General features: G+C 35.1%; 1 protein-coding gene across 3 annotated transcripts in view; it reads right to left on the bottom strand.

Moving 5' to 3' along the window:
• The window catches only part of LOC108685071 (talin-1), a 60,190-nt gene that overhangs the window by 23,541 nt on the left and 13,003 nt on the right, over positions 1-23,646 (bottom strand). For 2 of the 3 annotated variants that reach the window (XM_018189694.1, XM_018189696.1), the window contains exon 2: positions 18,858-18,968. The exons of the other annotated variant lie outside the window; for it this stretch is intronic. The gene's annotated coding sequence lies outside the window, so the exon portion shown is untranslated. The remainder of the gene's footprint in view (positions 1-18,857; positions 18,969-23,646) is intronic. 3 annotated transcript variants of the gene reach the window in all.

The raw sequence follows: 23,646 nt of genomic DNA, 5'->3' as shown, positions 1-23,646 counted from the left end.
TTTTTTAAAAAAAAAAAAAAAAAAAAAAAAAAAAAAAAAAAAAAAAAAAAAAGCGAGACAAAGTGAATATCCCATTGGTGGAATGCAGAGAGAAAAAAATCGCGCAACAGGCAATCACTCGCAGAGCCGACGGCGTTTTACTGCGAAATTGAGAGCACCGTTGGCTACAAAGTTACTTCGTTCAATTCGCAATACGTCACCTTCCTACCCGCATGAACTCGATTCAGAGGGAATGACCTCATTACATACAACTGGATCATCAACTCCATGCATATCGTCACAGCGGGATGGAGCCACTTCTCGACAATGCCTGGCATTGATATTGATGCTAGAAATTGAATATTCTTACGAAAGGGACGGACGCGCAACATTCATCGTTGAAAGGCTGGCGATAAAGTGACGAACTCTTTGTTTCGCTGGCTCATGTTAAATTCAATTTTGTTATTTACAAGTTTCGATTTAAGGAACAATTAAAGGCGTGAGAGTAAAGGCAGTTTTTATGGATTTACAATTGATAATTCACGGGTAATAATGAGAAACGTAATCACGTTCGCGCGACAGGATTGCATTCCCAAAAATAAAATACTATAACAGTTGATAAACTGAAATTGAAATTTTATTAGACAAAGCCTCTCTACATCATCGTACGAAAAATGAGAGACATTTTTTTACAATGACCTCAACGAAGAAAAGAACGACAAAAAGGTAAAAGAAATAAATTATTAAAAGCGGAAAAGACAATTTGTTTACGTAATACGATAAAACTACTTCTTTATCCGACGATCTTCCTTCCAATACAGCCCTCGCGCGCGCTGTTCTTTCGACGTACTAAAACATAAATAGGACTTTCATCTCGATCGAGCTCCAATACCTCCCTTTGACGTACTAAAACAAATTCCCGACTATTTTATTCTCCCTTATGCCGCTTAAATTCTCCACGGATCTTCCATTTTAATACGATTGATTGCCTGAATACGAAGTGCTGTTATCAAACACAAGAGCGGAGTATTTAACGATGGAACGCGAGAGAAAAAGAAACGGAAGGAAGAAGATTGTTGCGCGATTCGCGTTAATTAAATCCGTTTCTGAAATATATTCACCGCAATGACACTTGACACGAACTAATTGAGGGCGGCGATCCAGAGCGACACAGTAACGAAGACGCGATTATGTGACCGCGCTCGGCAAAATCGGTTAATCCGGACACTAGTCTCGTATTCCTCACCCTAGAAATGGATCGTGTCGCGCATATATGTGCCAATCGACCGGCAGGCCTCCGTCGATTATCACGGAAACAGTGAATCTATAGTGGAAACGTGTTAATCTGTCGCCGTCCGGGCTCCCGTCATTTATCATCGCAGCACAATGCGGCGATTGAATAGCTCGCGAACGTTATTTACCGCCCGCTAAAATCTCTCGCGATAATACGCGAAAAAATTCCATCTCCACCCGATTCGCCGTGGTACACCCGAGAATTTACCTAAGCATCAACAGTAACACGACATCGTAATTATAATTTCATATTTAACTACGTACGCATTATATTATATTTAAATTGAGTGTAAAATTACAATTTGATGTTATGTTTCTGTTATCGTTGATGTTTACTGATAGATACGTAGATGACGATTTCTATTTGTGGCGACGGACAAGCCAGTACCAGCATATTTATATAGAATTTATGTTATTTCTCATTCAACAATGTAACTATTATTAAATTTACATTATTGAGTGTGGAATCGTAATCAATATCATGTCATTGTTAGTATTTTTCATTAGCAACAACGAACGCGGTAGTATATTTAAATTATATCAACAAAAATCCAAAAAAATCAGACTGAATATTAAATTATATCATGTATAAGGTACTCACGTTATTTCACATTTAACAATGTAACTGTTACGTTAAATGTAATATATATGTAATATATATATTACATTTATGTTATATTACATTTATGTTGTCCAGTATGAAGTTATAACATTAATGTTACATTACTTGATACATATATTTACTGGATAGATGATGATTCCCATTAACGGCGTTAGATTTATCGATATAACAATTTGGACATCTTACACACTCTCGATTTAATCTTCATGCAAATCTTCGTACAACAGTTTCCTTAACCTGTTCTCGCATCGGTTTAAATTAACTCTGCTTAACTGATTCTTCGCTATTTTCCAGGCAGAATTGCGGAAAGAGAGTTTTATTTAAACTTTACTTAAGTTTAGACCGTGCGACTCTCCGCATTACAACTCGGACTTGTCGATATTACGGCATATCTGTTTCACCGGTGTTTTTGCTCCGAAGAATGATAGCGACGCGTCCATGCGAACGTTTAACAAACCCACGCGCACGACATAAGCTTTATGCATATATTCCATGCAAATTGCATTTCCTATGCAATGGAATATACTTTACACCTACTCTGCAAAATTAATACCGATAACATAATTCCCCGCGACGTCTTATCAATACTACATTATTGCTTTCATTGACAACTGTCTTCATAATTTTTGTCGTTGAAACTGAGTTTATCAAGTTAATTTGGAATTACTTATCAACATGATGACTTATGCAAAAGTTACGCAAAGTCGAAAATTAATAATTAATAAGCGATTTAATCGTTACTCGATGTAATCGTTGGCTAATTAAATTACTAATTATGATGGCAATATTCATCAAATAATCATAATCTATTAATTAAAAAGCAATTATGATTTTATAATTGATTTAATAATTTAACGTCACTTTAATAAAGACAATATATAATATCTCATTCGATAATTACCAATTAATTGCAGATTGCAAATTTTTTATTAATAAATAATTTATCTCAATAACTCAGTGACAATTGTTCTAATCATGATTGGTTTATTAATTCTCTAATGAATCTATGTTAATCTGATTCTCTATAATTTATATTACAAATACGAATGTTAGAAAATATTTATTTTGTCGTTAAAATTATTAATCATTCCAGAACAGAACGTCTGTAACAGTTATTAACGCTGGGAGATCTGTTAATTAAAAAGCACTAATTAATTGCGAAACTCATACAAAAAATAAATACTATAAGTAAGTATATTGTAATACAAATAATACAAATTTACAGACGTAATATAAATTTAATTAATTGTTTGCCATTGTTTACAAAGAAATTTAATTAATTGAGTGCAGAGTCCAATAGACTCCAATTGACTCCACTAGCTCCGGAGGGTCAAATGTAAAAAGCACTCGCGTAAAAATAACGAATCGCGTTCTAACATTTGTCAGTAAGCCGGTGAGTAATCGCGACTGACATCATAAAAGATGCGTGCAATTTACTAAATGAAATTTGCTTAAGTAGAAGCTATATCGGCGTGTACATAACACTTATTGCCATTTACTTTGGCCACAGTGTACGTAGTTACCACGTTCCATTCTCGGAGCGAATTATAGCACCGTCGTCAGCTTTTTTAACTTCATCGCCACGAGAAGGGTAGCACTGGTAGCAGTCGGTCGGTTTTCTCACCCTCCATCCTACAAAAGCTTCGCCTAGCTCTAGCTCTCTCTTTCTCCGTGTCATTGTCACTCTTTGCGGATGTCATCACATTTTTCCGCGCGTCACTACCCCAGTTTAAACCACAGGAACATATAAAACGCACGCGTAACCCCTTATTATCCGAGTTATCCAAATAATTTATTAACTCCCACGATTATATCCATAATTTATTGAGAAAATCGGTATCTCGCCGCTGTTAATTTTCACTGAGAAAATTTATTTTTTAATTTTATTCCAGCTTTGCAAGAATAAAAATATTTTATGCCACGTTATTTTCGATCACTTATCTTTTATTGCCTCAATCTAAAATCAATCAAGTGTAGGTAGATATTTAAATGAAGGTTTCCGCCACGTACGTTACGTGAATTTACTTTACGATGTTAATTTCGTAATATTATGAGACGCTGTTACAATTACTCAGTAAAATCTCTCTCTCTCTCTCTCTCTCTCTCTCTCTCTCTCTCTCTCTCTCTCTCTCTCTCTCGCTTTAACACTTTTAAAGGTGATAAGAAAAGGATTCTTTTTCTTCTCGTGACATTTTACTTTCGTTATACCACATTAAATATGTGCTATAGGAATATTTAGCACGGTACAAAGCTACAAATATATCACACTACGTTTGCAACATTACGAAATAAAACATAAATACAACTCAACGACGTTCGCAACGGCGATCGATTGAATAAACGTTCATAAATAAACGTTCGACTGGCACGACAAAAGTTTTGATAAATTCACTCGTAAAAGTATGCAGCTAACCATCTAAATGAAATGAATATTCCATCGAATCGAACAAATAAAGCCGTACAGCTCCTCGCAGTAGGTAACGTTGCGTATCAAACAACTTTATGGGATGGAAAATTTTTTAATACGCAAGAGCTTGCATCTGTTCTAACCAATCTAAACATTGTTCCATCTAAACGTCTTTGCTTACAAAACATTCGACATAGCAACATTTAGCGCGAGAAATAATCGCGGCCTCATTTTCTAAGCTACAAATCTACATGATTAAGATACATACATCAGAAATTTTTATTTCAATTCGTAAATAATCCAAACCATGTAAAGTTTAAAATCAGGACATGAGAAGTTTTTTTAGATATTTTTCAATATAAATTTGAACTTTCTATTGTCTGAGTTTCCCAATTATAAAAAAATGTGTTCTTCACTCGCTAAATTGTAAAGCGTTAATAGATTAACGCTTTACAATTTTTTCCATTATCATAAAGAATCACGTACGTGATAGTCTTACGAAACGAGGCGCACGAAGTTTCTCGGATTGCTGAAGGCAGGCAAGTGCCACGTGGCTGGCTAAAGAGTAGCGATAACGATTGGATGTTGATGATTATATGCGATGGCTGACCGTAAGAAAAGTAATGGATGATGATATTTACCTCCGGCGCGGCGGCGCATTTGTATTGGCTTGCTTTAGCGGAGCCTAGCACAGCAACTACATCTATATATCTAATTTTGGCTATTTTGGCTTGACTCCTATAATACCCAGGATCGTGGAATGTTGGGCGTCGGTTGACGCCGTTTCCGGTGCAAGCTTCTCGTGTAAAGATAATTTACTATTCCTACAAAGCTGCAGCACGGATTCAGCTCCATTCTTATTATATTTGCGCGCGATCCTGATCAATTTACGACGACGACGAACTTTGATAACCTCGTAAATCTCGCTGTTTACATCGATATTCCATTAAACGATGAACCTCGATAAACGGGATTATTCATAGACAAGTCTGCTTGATAAAATAGACTCAATACATTAATAACAATAAATATTTTTCCATGAAAAAAAAAAATTTCATTGACATTGGATTAGAAAAGAATTTATACCAGACATAATTTATATAAATTTTCAAATAATGTAAAAAGGAAAATAGATATCATATAGAAAGATAATCCGAGAAGCTAAATCCGCTTAGCGATGTATTAATAATAACGGAAAAAAATCAGGAATCTTCTATGTAAAAGTAAATCGCTATGATACACAAATCGAATGCTCCAAATTAAAATGAAAAATAATTGTATGTTAAACTGCGTTATCTTCCTGCACTTGTTCCGATTGTTTTATCGTCGCACGATTCGCACGAGCCTCACACAGGCATCACTGAATCGTTTCGATTGCGAGGATCGATGGCTTCGAGTGAATACGAGTCTCGCGCGACATCCCTGACCGTGAGTGTGTGTGTGTGTGTGCGAGTGTATAGATTTGTCGCGATCTCGCGAGTCACCCCCTCCCCGTGAAAACACCGTGAACGCGACTAGTCCAGGGCGACCGGATTCGTCGATCCTGCGGATGAAATCTCGAGAGACGTGTGTGATGATGAGGTTCAATCGGGAACGGCGCGGACGCGTCACTTCGATCGTCGCGTCGGTCAGAAACTGAATGTGCCGCGCGCTACGCGAGCTAAGGCTCGAAATGTATAGCTGTGTGTGGGTCGGTTTCGGAGAACCACCCCTTGCTCGCTCGCAAAGCTCTTTCTCTTTCTCACGAAGGGGATGCGAGACTTCAGAGCGGGGGAGTGGGGGGAGGGGGTGAGAGAGGGGCATCGCTACGACGATTCTCTGGGATCCACATCGGGTATGTTCGGGGCTTCTGCGCACTAGTGCCCCAGTAACACACCCCCGTGCACCAAATGGAAAAATCTCGAACGTCACGAGAACGCGAACAAATATCCCCGGCATATCTCCCGGTCTCGATTTTTGATGAGCTTCTCGAACGATAAAAGAATTAGCTTCTTCTCGATTCGTTCGAGAATTAAAACTCCATTAACTGTAATTACTCTAATTGAAGTAAAGTAAAAATATTCTTATATTTAAAGCCTCAGTGGTCGAGCTGTTGACTAAGACACTCGCCCCGGAAAGTCGAGAATCCCAAGTCCTGACTGAGATAATAACTTTCATAATAAGTTCTTTACAATTTTTCTAATTTTATTTAGGGGGGATTATTAGTATTTCAGATTGATTGTGTTGAAAGTATGCGAAGTATGTGAACGAAAAATTATCGGCGCGCAATCTGATCTGAAATAAATTGGTTTAATAAAGAATATATAATATGTTGTATTATTCGAAACATTTAACTTTGACCATGTTGGCGTTCTCTATCATGTTTGATAGAAAATGATGTACTCTTATATTTATTTTAATCTTTTTATCTATTTTTTTATAAATATATCAAAGTATCGATCAATGTTTTATCTCATTTCTTGAATGATTCATACACGTTTCTTGTTTTTCGATTTTCTCTCAATTTTCAAGATCATCTAATTCTTATTTTCTCAACGCGTGTTTTTTTTTCAATCATACTCTCTGAATTCCTTTATTTTATGTTTTCATTGAAGACTCGCAACGCTCAGGCAAATTTTTACTCCTTTCGAGTAAAAATCGATCGCATTCGCACTCGATGCTGGTTCAAGAGATTGCGCGAGACTCGAAGCCAACACTAACAGGGAACTAGCGTTATTGTCGAGCCGCAAGGAATAGTCTACGGGATTTCAAATAAATGTACGCTCGCGTATCCGGTTAAATCGTTTTAACGTCTGGACATCTTGTGACCGACTTGTAACAGATGCGGAAATCATCGATTCTCCTTCTGTCACACCGATAAATAAAAGGAGATGTGTCTTTATCGTGACAGGTAAAACAAAAAGAGATAAAGAACTTGCATAGAAATCTGCATCCACCTAATTTCCACCGGATTTAAAAAAGACAATTTGCTCTTCGCAACATTGTGAAACTTATCTGAGGCAGAACAATTATTTCTAACATTAATTTATGACATGCTTTGTAAAGGGTTCAATTAAAATTAGGAATTATTTAAATACTTTAATTAAAGAAATTATTTAAATATTTTTATGAGAAACTTCAAATGCCTTCAATTTTATTACAAATGTCAAGTGTTACAAACGAGCATGTAGTGTTGCCACATAAAATCGTATCTACTAGAGATTCGGTATACTTTTAGCGTACGTCACCGATAAACCTGGACGGTTACCGTGTCTCTATTGGAAAATGATTAATAATACTCGAATGTGTAAACGAGAGATGTACAGCTGAAAACTGTATTGTCAATAACGTAGTTCTATCGGCAAAACGTCAAACTCAGAATCTATATCGTATACTCATATTACATTATGAACCTTTTATTCTTGTTTAAATAATTATTTAGGATATTTCTGCCCCTATTCTATTCACCAATTTGTGTGTCACGGAAATTTTACAAATCGCTTTTGTGATTCTTTCAACATACACAGTTTGTGAACGTTTTTATTCATCAGTTTTTACGTACAACTCTATATACCAATTCGTATAAACAATTTTATAAGACTAATAGATGTCGTTTAATGGAAGCTCTAGACAAGAATTAATCTCCGCGATATAAAATCTAACATAGTCGCACGTTTGTAGATTCCGGGAAGATTAAATCCATCTCTCGTTTTGTCATTTGAAACAATTTCACGGGATAGGTTTTAAAAGGCAACGAATCCGAATGTGTGTGAATGAATACCTGGTTATTATTGCCAAAGTCTGCTGCTCCCTCGATATTGAATAATTTCGAGATCCCGGAAAGTCGACCCTCATATTATACTATCTGATTTCGAGATCGTAAGGGGATTGTTACCACGAATCGCTCTTAATAATTGAGTATACTATCTCGATCATCCTATGGCAATCAATTTTATACCTCCTGTACCTCGTTAGCTCGTTTGTCTGTTCGATTTTGAATCTGGACAAAAATTAGGATATGATGTGTAATTTACAAGTACAAGTTTCATTGGTGAGAAAAAGTTCTACCAAAAAGTAAATTGACATATTTTCATTTATTATACGCATACATTTATTATTGTGCGTTACGTAATATAATAAATTTATCAATTTATCTGCGTTATTATGAAATGATCATGTAACAATGTATTATGCGCAGTCTACCCACACAAATCAATAAGAAAGCAAAAGATATAAAGAGCTTTAGCTCGACAAACCTTATTCTTAAGACTAATTTTTTTTTATAGTATCGAATACTTTTAGTCAGATCTTGTGATTAAAGCAACTTGAATTTATGATAGAAGAATAAACATTTTTCGCCATCACTTCACAGCACATCATCAAAAGTGACCACGTAAGTCACATTGTTCACATCTTACAATTTATTTAATTGAAGATTTATAAACTTAGAAACATGTTAATGAGAATTCAGATTTTCTCTATTAACTTGTAGCCGCTTTAAGTTCGATATCTACATAGAATACAGGTCGCAAGTAAAACGCAGAATACAGGTCGCAAGTAAAACGTATTTCAGATTATAATGAGCCACAATACAAAGGACGCAGAACATAGGACGCGAAAATCGAAGTTTCAGCCAACTCTCTGCGTCCTACGTTCTGCGTCCTGTAGCCTATTATTATAATTAAAATATGTTGGGTCAGTTTTTTTAATCTTGCGACCTGCAACTCGTTCTGCTACACAAGAGCAGATTTTAGATCGAAATGACAGCGCGGTACATCGAAAATACGCACAACGCGATAGCGAAAGAACAGAGCAATGTTATTCTACTTTGTTAACAATCACTAAAGCTATGACTCTTGTGAAGGTAGCCTAAACTCTCTTGCATCACACAATTAAATAGTTTCTTACTCACCGCATCGATGTCATCATGGTGTTACTCGATCGCGCTCGAGAAAATCTCTTCTCGGACAGATTTGTCGCGCCGATGGTCGTTCAGCGCGAGTTACAAGTGAGACGCACAGAGGAAAAGCTAGATGTTTGTATACGAGAAAGTTCTACGTAATCGGAAGTGAAGAAGCGGTTCTCGTTGACTGCACGTCTGTTGAATCTTCGTCTTCGAGAACGCGATCGTTCGCCTCAGTCACAAACGGATGAATCAGGACTGATGTACAAGGCACAAGAAAGGGACGGAATTGATTCTTGTTCAACCTCAATCGAGAGAAATAAAGGATAAGAGGAAGAAGAACTTTCGAGAAGAATCCCGGACGGACTTGGATCTTGGTAAGGCAATCTCGTGGTTGGATCGATAATCGGACTTGGAGGGAAAATAAACTCGAATGTCGACGGATCGATTTAATCTACAGTGACGAGAAATGGATACGACAAACGTATCGACACGAGAGATCGAAAAATCGCGTAAAAAAGGGAGAGTCTCAAAGAGAGAATTTATTGTCACGATCTGGACGGCGGTTTTAAGGCACGAGAAAGTTCTGGAGCGCGACAGCCGATACTTTCCGGCGACGATCGCGAAGCCAGCGGAAGCGGAACGGTGAAATCTAATGTGTTTTTCGATCGGTTATATGTTTCCTCCGTATGACCGTGGACAGAGTGAAAAGGCAATCGGCAAACGAGGATAAATGTGAAAAAAAAGACAATCGCAAATAGAATCGTGAGAGTATCCAAAAATTGCAAAAACACGAAAACCGTACGTGTTCGAAAAAGACTTTGACGGTAGACAGCACAGTCGGAATAATACGGAAATAAGGGAACTAAGAATTGAAGCACAGAAAACGGAAGTTCATTTTACCTGAGAGACTGGCGAGAAACGTTAAACCGATTAATACTGCTTGCACGTCCGAAGGCCGGAACGATCGTGTGACACGTCTTTCACTGAGACGCGAAGTAAAACGGTCGCTCCCCGTTAGATTAGATTCTATTTTCGCGGAACCGGACAAACAGGAACGAAGAATAAATAAATGAATGGAATAAGGGTAGCACGTGAGAGAGGTAGGAGATCGATTAAAATCAAACGTTTTAAAGGCGGATTAAAGAGGAAGCTGGGAACGGGAAGCTCAAGTGCAGAAGTTCAGAGTCGTCGATTTCGAGCCGGTGATGCGAACGGTCGAAGGGATGGGAGAAGAGAGCGAGGGTAGAGAGCGAGGGCAAGGATGTTACCCCGACGGCTGTCGCCAAAGAAGTGATAGGTCTGCGGCCTTGCGCGCGGTACCCGAACCGAGGGCGATGTAGGGAACCGGCGGGACACCCGGCTGAGGGGCGCAGACGCGAGGGTTTATCGGTGGACGAGGGCGGCGACGATTGGCGCCGACCGTCCGACGCTGCCCCGCTTTCTCGTACTCCGCCAATTCGCGAGGGGGTGAGTCGTCCGTTCGCCGGAGGCCCCCTACTACCCTCATCGCGCGTGGAGATGACACGCGCGGGGGTGCAGCAGCGTTGGTGCCCGACCCCTTCGAAATTTGAGTGTCGTATCACGCTAGAGGCACATTGCTGTAGGCCTTTTCTCGCCCCCTTCGAACGATGCGAAACAGTAGCGAACGTGTTTACGCTGTGACTTTGCGCCATTGCGTCATCATCCGGTGACAAATTTGGCATAGTAAATTGTAGTGATCGGGATGACACCGGTCGAATTTAAAGGACGATTACGAGTTTGCAGTTGCAATTAAACTAATGATGTCGCCGCGAAGATCCTAACTTGGTACCTCGGTCGATCTTTTGCTATACCGTGCAATTGAAGCGCGAATGTTTCAATTTACGCGCGTGCTCGCATTTGTGTAAATATCAAGTAAATTTATTCGAGTAGTTACTTTACACGGCATTTACTATGCCAAAAAACCTTTTAATATTTACTTAAAAAAAAACTGTCCTTCCTGTTTACTAATTATGCTTTTTACATTTCAGCGAATTCGATTTTTAGTTCCGCAGCAGATCTAAAAGTTTAAACCACAGAAATTTCATTTCGCAAAAAAAATTGAAAAATTTAAGAGTCTTTTTATGATAGTTACTTTTCTTAGGAATAAAAGCGAAAGCTCTGGTATCACTTTTTTATAAATAGATATATTATCCATATTGCGTTTTTCTTACTCTCAAATTTTTCTTTTCTTATGTTCATCTCTCGACATAAAAAAGATCAACTTCAAAATCTCTAATGCAAAAAAGTGAACAACAAAAATATTACGTGGTACGTGAATTATGTAACATGCTCTCTACCAAACACCTCTTTTGATGTTTCTTAGATATAATGACTAGTAGGAAATTTAAATATGTTTGCATACATATCGATGCGTGAAAATTTATTTATACGTCACTGCGTACGGACAGTTTAAAGATAGTTATCGTATAAATTATTACGAATTATGCGCTAAAACGCTTCTTCGAAGGGATATAGACGCTCAGCGTAAACAGCAATAACATCTCAGAAAGCGCGTGAATGACAAAAAATGATAAATCGAATCTAAGAAGAAAATTATTACGTTAAATCATATAGCTTTTTCGAATGTGGTACTTGAACCACATATTTGTCGTATTCAGAATTAAAGAAACATCCCGACTGGTGAAATAAATATTTTTATATTGGACGAACATATCGTGTAATTAAATTTTATTGTTAATTCATCTGTATATTTTTACTCGTACATGGAAAGAGAACAGAAAGTTTTGTTGAAAGATCTAAAAACTTAGTTAAATACAGACTTAAAAATAATTTTGTTGGACTATTAAAATAAATATAAGAAACTCAAGCTATTTAGAACGTCAAAACTTTTTGCAGCATCCTACATAATTATTTTGATAATCTAACAAAATTATTTTCAAATCTGTATCTATAAATTATTACAACAAATTTCTTAACAGCATATACCACAACGCAAGATGTTCGCAGTTAATATTTTATATTTTAATCACATAACAATAACTATATTTATTTAATTGTTATGTAATTAAAATATTAGCTGCGAACATCTTGTGGTGTGCCGTTAAGAAATTTGTTGTTTTAAAATTTGACCATGTATCGACTTTTATTGTTATAAATTATTAAATTTTAGATATTAGCAAAACCGTTTTTTCCGTATATATTTTTAACATCACAAGATCTTTACTCTGCGAGCTATCTGTATATAATATCTTAAACTTTCTTCGAGACTGTATTTATTATTGCTAAATTCAATGCTAATCGATTTGCAAAAGTATTATTTTTTTATATAACCGATTTCATCACTTTAATACTGGACCTTTACAATTCATATAATTTTGCTTGTGCCTCATTTCTCATTCTGTATAAAAATTCACTTCAATTTCAATATAACTATGCTTGATAATGTTTTATTATTTTATTATTTGTAAGATTTTTATATGCTGAGAATGATAACGAGAATCAAAACGTTTATATTTTTGATAAAAAAAAATTATATACATATACAACCTTCTCGTATTGGTTCTTATAAATATTTTATTATCTTTCGATTTATATATAATTTTTAGAGACTAAATCTTATTATTTTTATCATGTCGCATAAAGTTTAATAGGAATTTCACGTTGATCATGTCTAATCAGTGTTCCTTTGAATATCTTCTATACGATAATCAACAATGAAGGAAAGAGAGCTTCGATCACGCGCGGGATCCGATAATTTTCTTACTTAGATGTGGGCTTAGGTCGCCGTACAAAGATTCGAAATAGACCCGCCCTTATCGGCCGCGGGACAGGAAGGGTGGATACGGGGAGAAGCGAAGGGATGATAATGCGAGTCTGCAGGCGGGAGGTCTTTTGCGAGAGAGGATGGGGAGTGTCACTCAGGAGCACGACGTGTAAGGGAATGGTCACCGTCCCGGGGGGTGAATTGAGATGTACAGGCAATTTATGCAGCGAGCGGCCGCTCCGCCTGGAAGCGGAACGACTGTTTGACCATAAATCGCTTGCAAAACATCGCCGAGCTTTCTTCTCAAGGGACAAAAGAAAAAAAAAAAGGAAATATGAAAAATCGAACACGGGCAACCAAATTTCCCGCACGCGACTAACGCAATATTATCGTCGTCAGCACCGTGGCAGTTTACTCTACTGTCAATTTTATAGCTTGATTAAGATGTTCATTACATTGATCTCAATTACGACTCATATACGCGTATATGATACATGAGAAACGCGATTATATCAAATGATATGGAAGTACAGTATTATTGTTCGACGAAATGAACATAATATAATTATTCGACGAATTGAACTGGATAAAATTTTGTTAACACAGCCTTACGGAGTAATTACTGGAGTTTTTAAATAATATAAAATATGGCCTTGTCCATAAGTATAAAACACTTTCAATTCATTGCATTTTCTTGAGCAATAAAAGGCGGCAATAAAAGCTAAAGGACTAACAAAATATTAAAATCCTTATAAAAATAAATATTATTTTTCAATAAAACTGTTTTTAAATTTATTTTTTATTAAAAGGTTTGCGTCCATTTGTATAGTTGTTTTATACAATATTTATGATTATAATATCAAATCATTTTTTAATCATTTTACAGTATCATACATATAAATACGCTGAGTATCACATTAGTTCGACACGTTGTCAGATAAAAACAGTTGTTATGCTGGATAAGTATATAAGTAAGTGTATAAGTATATATATAATACCAAAAAAAGATTATTAAATATAAAAGCAGGCACTATTTACACAAAAGCAACAAATTTTGCTGAAGTATATCAAAGTATAGCTAGCTACGAATCCGAAAATAGTTGTTGGACATTCAAATTAGTTGCTAAAATGTCAAAACTTTTTTTGAGGCATTTCTTATTATGCTTGAATTTCCTACATAATTATTTTGATAGTCTAATAAAATTATTTTCAGATCTATATCTATCGAAATTTTTAGATACTTCAGCAAAATCATTCTTTTTGTATAGCTGTAATAGGAAAAACAATTCATATCACAATAGATTGAAAAATAGGAAGCAGGTCGCCTCTTATCTTGAAAGAGATATTGACGTGCCTGCACGATAAAGTTATTAATAAAAATTTATTTGCTCTAAAGAAAAAAGTCGTATCAGCAACTAGAAATCTGAGGACAAATAGTCCTCAGTTATGAATCTATTATCAAGTTGTAATAAGAACAATAAATAAAATTAAATTAATAAAATATAGTAATATTAACCATTTACTAGAAATGATTAATATAAATAATATTACTATATTTTCTTAATTCATTTAATTAATTTATTCTTATAAAAACTTAATAATATGTATAGTTGTAGCGCTATTTCTAAAATTTTTATATGTATATATAATTATTCCAGAAATTTTAAGGTTACTAAATTTTGTATATTATAAAACTAAAAATTGTACTGTCGAAATGCATCTCTCATTTACTTTCGTCTTCGTTCTTTGAACCCAATACATTGAAGAAACCATTTCATTAATTGAAATATCAGAAAATCTCAGAATGTTGCACCTTTATTATCTATATGTTGAATGACTTTCTTCTTATATCTCTTTCTTATAATTAGGAGAAATTGAACTCCACTGCTTCTTCTAGTGGAAGTGCCATGGATAAACGATGTTAGTGAAGAAATTTTGAATATATTTTTAAAAAATAATATCAACAATGATTAATTAATTATGACATTATGTTTCATTTCAAAAAAATATTTGTCTAAATTAGGAAAATGTATAATATTGCATTATATCTTTATATATACATATATGTATAAAGTCCTTGTATTTCATCTCATTTTTATCGATAAATGCGCATTCATTGAAATGTGTGAGTACAGATTATGCAATTATGTAATGTAGTTGAATCACTATTTCTCTATCAATTAACTCTTTAAACTCTTTACAGTAGAATCTAATTCTAAAGAATGACAAAGAGTGATAATTGAGTTAGTATTGAAAAAAAGACTCAATTGTTAATTTTTAATAGTGAGATTTCACTCTTTAGAATTAGATTTTACTTTAAAAATATTTTAGAGAAAATATTTTATAAATATTGCTGCGATTATATTTTTATAGTATTCGGTACTATTTTAATATTTATTATTTCGTAAAACTAGTTGCAGATACTTGAATTTCAAAGTTATCAATTTATATAGTTGCCAGAACTTATTTCGTTTTTTCTCTGTGCTAAATCGGCTGGCAGAACATCCTGCACGTGTAATAACGTGTCTCCTTGTTTCGCAATTGTGATCGGAAATGATGGAAAGCATGCAAGTTTCTACATGGTTGGGGGGATAGAAAACAGAGAATGGAACGAATTCTCGTCCCGGATGAATTAAGGATCTACCCCTAAGTATGCCTCTGCTTTTCTTTTTGTCTGCCGTTTCGCGCTCAGTCCTGTTCCTCCTCTTTCCATCTCTCTATGGCCATCAGTCCTTATCGCGGTAGCGTCAATCATTCTCTCCATACACGGTGAAACTTATCGTTCGATTAATCGGCCTGACAATGCGCCTGTCGATTCGAGTTACCCTCGGATTCGCGCGCGTGCGGTCAGTCCCCGAAAATGCAGCGCTCGTCCGACAACGATTTACGGCCGGAAAAGTTTTATAGTTCCCAATTATACGAAGGATCCTCTCACGTGAAATTGTTAGTGAGTGAAAGCGTAAACTATTATTATTATTAGAATTTTATATTGCTTAAAATACGAAATATTAGAAGAAATCTCTGTTATCGAATATAAATAACATATATATTGTATTTCATAATTATTGGCCGACAAATTTTGATCAAGTAACGCTAATCAGAATAGATGCTTTTTACAGTTTTTGATGCGCTGCAGAATATAAATCCATAAATAAAAATGTTTTATCACATTTTTGAGAAAACTGGAGTTAAAATCTTCCAGAAATACGTTCTTTACATCTTCGAAAATTATCCGATATGCTATAGAGACTTTGAAAGGTATGATAGCTCAAATTAAAGTTTGAATATTGTACTTTAAAATAAAAATATTAAATCTTTCATTACAAGCACTATTATGGAACTTCTAGCGCTTTCTTTTAGGAGTAACCGTCATATAATTGTATTTAGGCTTACAGCAAACTATTGCACATAAAAAGTTTTTTTATTTGATAAAACATAAGTGTCGAACAAGTGTCTCGTTTTATCTTTGTTATTCACTAAATGTCAAGAAAGATAGAATAATGCTTGTGTTAACTTGTGCCATCAAATGAAAGCAGATAAAAAAAGTCAATGTGAAAGCACACATAATGAAAAAGCACGTAAGATTTAAATTAAACCTTATGATGTTAAATCCATATTTTTTATAGTGTTTTAATCGAAGGAAGAATTATTTAGTTTAAACGAAACAAATATATCATACTCTGGTATAATATTCATTATTTCATTCGCTTATATTATTTCATAGTAATACAAGATTGTGTTATTTATAAAAATTCTCAATGGATCTCTCTGAAAGTTTACGATTTATCACGTACATCCCTTTTTTGTATAATAAAATGGAGAATGAAACACTATCTGAAAATGCATCTACGAAAATGGTTACGCTATTCGTATGGAGAAAAGTATAAAATGGCTGCAATAGTAAAAGTTACGATCAAAAGTGGCAACGAATGTCATATGTTCAACTTGTCATATAAATCTACATGCAAGTAGAACAAGTGTTGTCGGACTCGGTGTTTGTTTGCAGTTTCGATGTGTAGGCAGCTGTAAGTTCGGCGCCAAAATGTCTGGACCATAACGTTTCCATTGTATGGGCTATCGACGTTTGTACTATCCCAAATGTACACTGAGAGAAAAGTGTTTAGTAATTTGTGACTATAATTGCATGGTATAGTTATGGTTAGAAGCAATTTATAGTTATTACTGCTATAATATTAGTAATAATAATTATATTTATAATTCTACCAAAAAATATAGTCGGCGCCTAAAATGGTTATAAACTATAATTAAATTATAATAATTATTTTTTTACTCAGCGTACATATCGCGTATAAAATTTAAATATTCTAAATTCCATGAATAAAAAATTCCACTTATGCATTACATAAAGCTCAATCGTGTAATAAAATTTTCATTTCGATGGATCATCGCGATATTTCGAAATTTAGACGAGGTTTTTTCGAATTTTATTTGATATGTGTATTCGGGAAAGAATTGCGTTAGTAGAAATCTCCAAACTTTCGCTAGAAAGTCGAGAAAATAGGGAGAAAAGCAATTTCATCAAGGTCTGCAGAAGATTTTAATTTTGGATGATAATAAAATGAGAAGGACCGTTCGTATCTTGCTTTAAACCTCCTATCGTGCTCAGGGCATTACATTGCGGAATTATCGAAGACGATCCGAACGAGACGGATTCAGCAATAAACGAAGGTTGATCCCTTCGAGCGTAGCTACAAATACAACAACCGCCGATTCGAGTTTGGACCGGTGGACAGATGTGCAGATTGCATGAACCGCAGAATGGAGATTAAAGATAATGCGGGGAGATACGAGCGAATTGGTCAACGGAGACTATCGACCTTTTAACGCCATTTGCGACGGGCCATTTACCCATATTCTTATTAGCGAACGACTGCAGCAATGTTCTCAGCAACATTATATGAAAAAGTATCTTCTCATCTTCCATGAGCTCTGAAAACACTCGGGATTTCGCTGAGCCACAAAGCGAAATTGTATGGAAAGAACGATTTTGCTGAAGTATCTAAAATATCTAAAAATTCAGCTAGATACAGAAAGTAATTATATTGGACATTCAATTAGCTATTTGCTAGAATGTCAAAACTTTTTACAGCATCATGTTTGAGAGCATCCCACATAACTACATATTTTGATAATCCAAGTCTCCTCAGATCCTCCTAATTTTTAAATAAAGTATGTACAAGGAGTTTTAAAGAAAGTATGTTCAAAATTATTCTTTTTGTGTAAGACATAAGATGCTTTCCATTTAATGACATGAATTAATACAAACATTTTATCTTTCTTTACATTTAGAGAGAAACAATAAAGATAGAAAGACACTGTCGATGTATGTCGATTTATGTCATCAAATGGAAAGCACCCTAAATATATTAAGTTAATATTAAGTGATTTTAACGGAATTTTATTATTATAAAGCTTCGAGCTTTAAACGAACCGAAACGTGCATTCGCATGTATTCACACGTCCTCAATTGCTTACGCGTATACGGAGAGAAATGCATCTTCGCTCTTCTCCCTTCTTTTCTCCCTCCGATCTCGAAATGCCTATTCAAATTTTACGGGTCATATTTGTCGCAATTAAGTGTTATATTTTCGGGCTTATGGCCCAGAAATATTCCATATTGAGCACGAGACGAGCTTCCTCGTCTGGTATAAAAACAAATTTCAGGGGCCTGTGAGGAGAGAAAGGAAAGAGAACCGAGGATTATACGAATGAGATAGAGGGAGAAGAAGAGTGAGTGAGTTTATGGCACTTGCGGGAGTATAACAGGCACTTTCACGATTCGTCTGACTCACATCGAAGAAGCGAGAAGAAGAGGGATGGAGCTCCACTTTTACGAGGTTCTTCGAACGAGAAAGTGAGCTGTGAATACGATTTGCGAGCCGGAAGCGGCCTCTTCGCTACTTACCGCTCAAAGTTCCTTACGCCTTTGCTGCTCTTCCTCTCCTCAGGTTTTCTCGTGTGCGTGCAATCCAAAAATCCGCGTTCGCTCGTTCTTGTTATTCAGTCATGCGCGTATCTGGAAATTATTGAAGGTTTTCTTATATATTGTCCTTGATCCTCTAGAGGACCAGAAACCCCGCTATATTGGCTTTTGACAATTTAAGTAATTTTATTAGATTTTATTAGATTTTTGTTCTTTATACATCGAAATTTCCTGTCTGTAATGAAAGAGAAAAGGAAGAGGGAGAGAAAATTAGCTTTGGGCCTCGCTACAGACGATTTTCAGCAGTCGCACCGTACACAATGGACACGAACTTTCTATGCTGTTTGTCTGTTTGGTGTAAATAATAAATATTGTTATATCACGAAAGCATAATTCATTGTAATATAACATTTACAATGCAACATTTAACACCAAAATTTGTCATACATAAGTAAGTAAACGAATGCGTATCTCTTACAATTGTTGCGCCGTGTTTTGAATGATGCCACATGGTGTACATTACGTTTTTCTTCTTGTCGACGACGAAAAAGATAAGTTTCTTTTATTTCTTTCACTGCTTATTTTGTATTCATGTACTCTTATACATTTATTACAAAGTAAATTGATGTAACTTCATATGGCTTTTTATTACTTCACTACATTCCAAATTTCAGTATAATAATGCTTTTATAAATTTTTATAAATTTTTTTACTGCAAATACTATTAATATAATTATTCTTAAAACAAATAACAATATAAAGCTCCAATACGGAAAAATTTTTTTTTACCGTTCTTGTGGACCAAAAGCTAATATATTCTGAAGTAGCGTCATTTTTTACGTAAATCGATGCAATTACATAGTCAACAAAGTTCTAAATTTAAAACTGTAAAAGTCGTCCAAAAACTTGTCAGTTTTCAGCAGTTAAAAAACATCTTATATATAAAAAAATTATATCAATTAAAACGTTGAATATTTATTTTAAATAATAATATAAGAAATTTAATTACATTGAGAAAAAATCGCTTAAATTTAAATAAATATTTATTTGAATACTGCCAACTAAACATTTACTTACAATAAATAAATGTTTACTTAATAAAAAGAAGTGATTGTTAAATCAAATTAATATTTTTTTGTTACCAAAAAAATATTTTTTTATATTATAATAAATATTTAGTTAATATTATTCAAATAAATATTTATTGAAATTTAAGAAATTTTTTTTCTTAGTGTATGTAAAATAGAGAAAACGCGGTGTGGACACGGGGTAAACGCGGACGATATTGAAGTGTATTAAAGTTGATAACTTGTCATTTCTTATATCCAGTGATAAATAATCCGATGCCTATATACTTAGTGCCTTACTACACATGATTATATGCCCACATGCTATTTAAGATAAATGCTATTACACATTTTCGATGATTTTGATAGGGATGAATGAGGTAATCGCGTATATCTAAATGAAAAATTAAATGGAGCCGATGATTGTTTTATCATTTATAAAAGTCTTTATTCAAAAGATATTGACTTTATTATTGTATTTTAAAAATAAATAACTAAAGTATAATATCTTTTGACTAAAGAAGACTCATTACTTGATAAATAATTTACAGTTTTATTTAACTTTTCTTTTACAATTAGATATTCGCAATTCCTTCATTTTCAGCTAATAGTACATTATATATATATATATGTATATAATTATAATATATTAATCGTATTTATTATAATTGTAATATATTAAAAACAAGTTAAAGGCAAAAGGAGCCAAAAATTTGATTTATAAAAATTAGTAGATAAGTAAAAGTCTTAATAAATTAATTATGAAATTTAATAATATGCCAACAACAACAAACGTTTCGATTATGATCGGATCATTATCAATGTTTATAAAATATGTCTGATCGGTAAAAAACATAACATAAAGTCAATCGAGGATTAAACATGTACTTCGCATTGAATAATTATATAATTGTTGGAATCAATAAAATTAAGGTCTTCATCTTGTTAGTTGAACAGAATAGTAACGCACATAAAATACATACATTAGAATTCGTCAGAGAAGTAAAAACTTATACTGTGTACGGTCGATGGCAAATGAAAATACACTTCGCAATGTCGCAAGACATCAAATTGTTGGTATCAATACATTAATATTATACTCAATATTGTATTTATAATTTTCTTTTATTTAACACACATGCAACACATACACATAAAAATTACGAATACCAAATATAGAACCAAATATAAAATCAAAATTACAATGCAGTTCTTTAACAATTAGTCATCTACATTCTATTCTTTGCTTTTGAGTCTTCAATAAAAACTTATTCTGGCAAAGTTCGTGCAAAACAAAGCCTCAGTAACCCTATCCACGCGACATCAATATGGAACGTGCCCGGCACGTGTCATCGCGAAGCAAGAGAAGAGAGATAAAAGTTTCCGGAAACGGTTGCACCGCGATGGCAGAAGAATTCTCAACGATTCTTTCTCTCCGAAAGACGACGATAGACAACAGTGAAGAGGGAGGATGGCGCCTCGAAGATTTTCGCAAATTTCGGGCGCGTCGTTGGCAAAAAGATAAAGAAAGACGGTTGCTGTTAACGAAGATGGAGGAAGCAAGAGATGTTGATAGAGAAACGAATATGGAAAAGCAGAGAGATGGAGCGATACACGGAGATAGAGAAAGAAGAGGAGAAGAGGGAGAGGAAGAGAGAGAGAGAGGGGGGGGGAGACAGGGAACAGGAGAGAGAGAGAGAGAGAGAGAGGGGGGGAGAGGGAGAGACAGAAAGTTAGTAAGGGGATGAGTGCTGGCGGCGTTATGGCGGGCGCCGAGGGTGGCGCCGCGACGCTTTGGCGCCTTCGATGCCGAGACGCTCCACTGATGCTGGCTGCATGTACCCACGCACACATCCATGTACCCTCTCGTTCCAACTTCTCCTCCCTCTCTCCCTCCTCTTCTTCATCTCACCCTTTCTACAACGTTACTCTCTCTCCCCCGACCTGTACACACAGTACACGCGCAATGAGAGTTCGAGATTCTATTTCTCACATGCATACAGGCCGCTCCGGTCTCTCGTCACTAGCGTAGCGCTACCCCTAACCGTCATGCTTATACATTCTATTATGAAAGGGGGCAAATAGGTAGAATGGGGAGGCAAAGCGCGGAAGGGATGTTTAGGTGTGCATCAGAAGCGGAACTGGAATCCGTTCTTGACTTCGGGATGCGGAAAGGCGAGGTCACTCGTCTCTGGCGACGATTCTGAGGGTGTGGCATGCGTCAAGTGGGCCCGAGCATCTATCTGGGCCGTACTCGTCAATGAAATATATATACGTCCCGCGCGGACGAAGCAGACAAGATGGATCGTTGTTGACATCTTAAGCACTTTGAACAACGCTTTCAGTTGCGTCTTTAATTAAAAGGTCCCGTATGAAGATAAATCGACGTGCGATCTTTTACACTTGTTTAGAAATCCTCTGAACATCGACCAAAAAATCGCATTCTTTTTAAAGAGAGATAGTGCATTAAGAAAAATAAAGCGTATAAAATACTTCTTCATTGATTCACTGATTGATTAATGATAAATAATTTTCTTAATGAATAAATTGCTTCGACATTCATCTGCTAAATTCGCTCCACGTATCAGTACTTTGTTTAATTTCAACAATGTGATATTCGTTAAAGTGTTTCCTTTAAAAAGCAAAATCTATATTGAAAGAAAAATTTTTGGTATTGTGCCTGACAAAATATTGTGAGAGAGGAAATCCATTTTTATTTACTGCTATAATATTAGATAATAATTATTTTCATAGTTTTATATATACTAAAAAAAAATATCTAATTATCCTTATTCCCGAAAAGGACTATAAAATTATAATTACATATTATCTTTTATATTTTTATAATTACATATACAATCTTTTTAATGTATATAAAATAGATAGAATTATATATAAATGTTTAATATATAAATAATTATTATTACTAATATTATAGCAGTAATAACTAAAAATAAAATTCCTAATCATAATTATTTTACATGCAATAATTACAGTCATAAATACCAAAAACTTTTTTCAATATACTTTTTTGTCGTATTTCTATAATCCCGACATGAATGATCTAAGCGCGGGACTAAACGATTCGTTTCCCTTCTGGCTTCACGCTTGTATAATGCGACAAAACTGCGAAACAGCCAACGATCTGTCAATAACCATGACATAGCGTCCTCCAGCCAACCGCGTATAGGCAGTACCCTATAATTTCGCAGCAGCGCGGCGGAACCGCCGCGGCGATAATGCCGCTCGATTGCGGCCGCATACCCGGGATTAGGCGACGTTGATTGCATTTACGGGCGTGGAGGCGGACACCGAGAGACCGACGCGACGACTGCTGCTAATTAATCAAGCCGCATCGAACGAATTTTCTTTGCTGCAGATTATCAAATTCGAGGCGCGAACACGCGATTTGTTCTCGCTGCATCGAACTGCACTCCGAAATTCTAGAGTCCTAGATATAACAGAGAAGCGCAACCGAGCATATTTAAAGGTTATAATTAATCGTCCAAAGAAAAAATGGCGACCTGTGTTTATATCTGTCATTCCGCAAACGAAGTGCGATTCCTACAACAGTAATGTTTCTACAAAGAAATACTCTCTCTTTGGAGATATACATATCAAGATTTAAAAATAATGATATTTACTAAAATTAAAGTTCTAAAAAACTAATAAAATAAAAAAACTAAGACTATCTGTAGAAAAAA

Source organism: Atta colombica, unplaced genomic scaffold (genome assembly GCF_001594045.1).
Source record: "Atta colombica isolate Treedump-2 unplaced genomic scaffold, Acol1.0 scaffold145, whole genome shotgun sequence".
NCBI classification, from domain to species: Eukaryota; Metazoa; Arthropoda; class Insecta; order Hymenoptera; family Formicidae; genus Atta; species Atta colombica.
The sequence above is the reverse complement of the archived record's forward strand: the minus strand, read 5'-3'. Positions and strand labels throughout refer to the sequence as shown.